The following is a 1,499-nucleotide window of genomic DNA, read 5'->3' as shown; positions in this document are numbered from 1 at the left end:
ATGGAGAATGGCACAGAGGGGACAGATTTCACCTTGGTGGGTCTAACCAATGCTCCAGAACTCCCGATCCCCTCTTTACTGTTTTCGCCCTCATTTGCCTCATCAGTGTTTTTGGAAGCCTGGGGATGATCACCCTGGTCCTGTTGGACTCCCGTCTCCACACCCCGATGTACTTTTTCATCATTACCCTCTCTTTGGTGGACTTTGGCTACTCCTCAGCTGTCACACCGAAAGTGATGGCTCGGTTTCTTGGAGCAGACAAGGTCATCTCGTACAATGACTGTGCTACTCAGATATTCTTTTTCACAGCCTTTGCCAGTGTGGAAAATTTCCTCTTAGCTGCAATGGCCTATGATCGCCACACCTCAGTGTGTGAACCCCTACATTACACCATCACCATGAAGACGAGTGTGTGTGCCCGTCTGGCCATAGGCTCCTACGTCTGTGGATTCGTGAATGCCTCCATCCATGTTGGGGGCACATTCAGTCTTTCTCTGTGTAAGTCCAAGGTGGTCCGTCACTTTTTCTGTGATATTCCAGCTGTCACGGCTCTCTCTTGCTCTGATAAACATGTTAGAGAGGTGTTTCTCGTTTTAATTTCAAGCTTTAATGTCTTTTTTGCTCTTCTGGTAATATTTATTTCCTCCTTCTCATATTTATCACCGTCTTGAAGATGCAGTCTCCTAAGGGATATGTCCACCTGCGCTAGTCACCTCTCGGCAGTCAGCATCTTCTATGGACCATCATCTTCATGTACTTTCAACCCAGTGCCAACCATTCCATGGACACAGACAAAGTGGCCTCTGTGTTCTATGCTATGGTCATCCCCATGCTGAACCCTATAGTCTACAGCCTGAGGAACAAAGAGGTGAAAAGTGCATTCAAGAAGGTTTGGGGGAAGGCGAAATCCTCTCTAGGGTTTGCACTTTAATGCTGTATTATGCAAAAAAATGTAGTTTCATTTGTCTCAGTCCATTCTATTCTCTCTTTTTAGCCATACAATGCATTTAATTCCTAAAGTTATAGTCTTACCACTTCAAAAATATGTTGTTTGGGGATAATAAAATATGTCTGGAAATGTAATACTTAAAATAGTACAGTTCAGGGAAAGAACAAGATGTTTTGGGTCTTTCTTCTCAAAAACCTTAGTCATGGATTTGATTTATTCACTTGTTACACAGGCTTTTTCTCTACCACATGTCAGTGCAAATGTATGTGTAAATCAGCGAGACAAGCAGGGCTTTGATCAGAAGCACATACATGTGCTCTATGTGGGTGCATACACGTGACAGTGGTGTAAATGTCAGTGATAAAGTGTAGGTGGTTTTTAATAGAATAACAGAATAACTTTTGGGTATTAGAATGTAATCTTATGTTTAATTTATTTATTTAGCTGAATGCCTCTTATAAGTGTCTTAATTAGAGAAATATTTTGTAACTCTAAATGAAAGTATGTGCCTTATTGGCATACAGTATTGCTGCTGCTGCTGCTGCTGCTG

The 1,499-nt window shown here is 42.2% G+C and overlaps 1 pseudogene; it reads left to right on the top strand.

The window, feature by feature from the left end:
* LOC138092727 (olfactory receptor 5B2-like) lies at window positions 1-931 on the top strand (annotated as a pseudogene).
* The last annotated feature ends 568 nt before the right edge of the window (window positions 932-1,499 follow it).

This window comes from Capricornis sumatraensis, chromosome 16 (genome assembly GCF_032405125.1).
Source record: "Capricornis sumatraensis isolate serow.1 chromosome 16, serow.2, whole genome shotgun sequence".
NCBI classification, from domain to species: Eukaryota; Metazoa; Chordata; class Mammalia; order Artiodactyla; family Bovidae; genus Capricornis; species Capricornis sumatraensis.
Note: the sequence above shows the minus strand (reverse complement) of the source record. Positions and strands in the feature narration are given on the sequence as shown.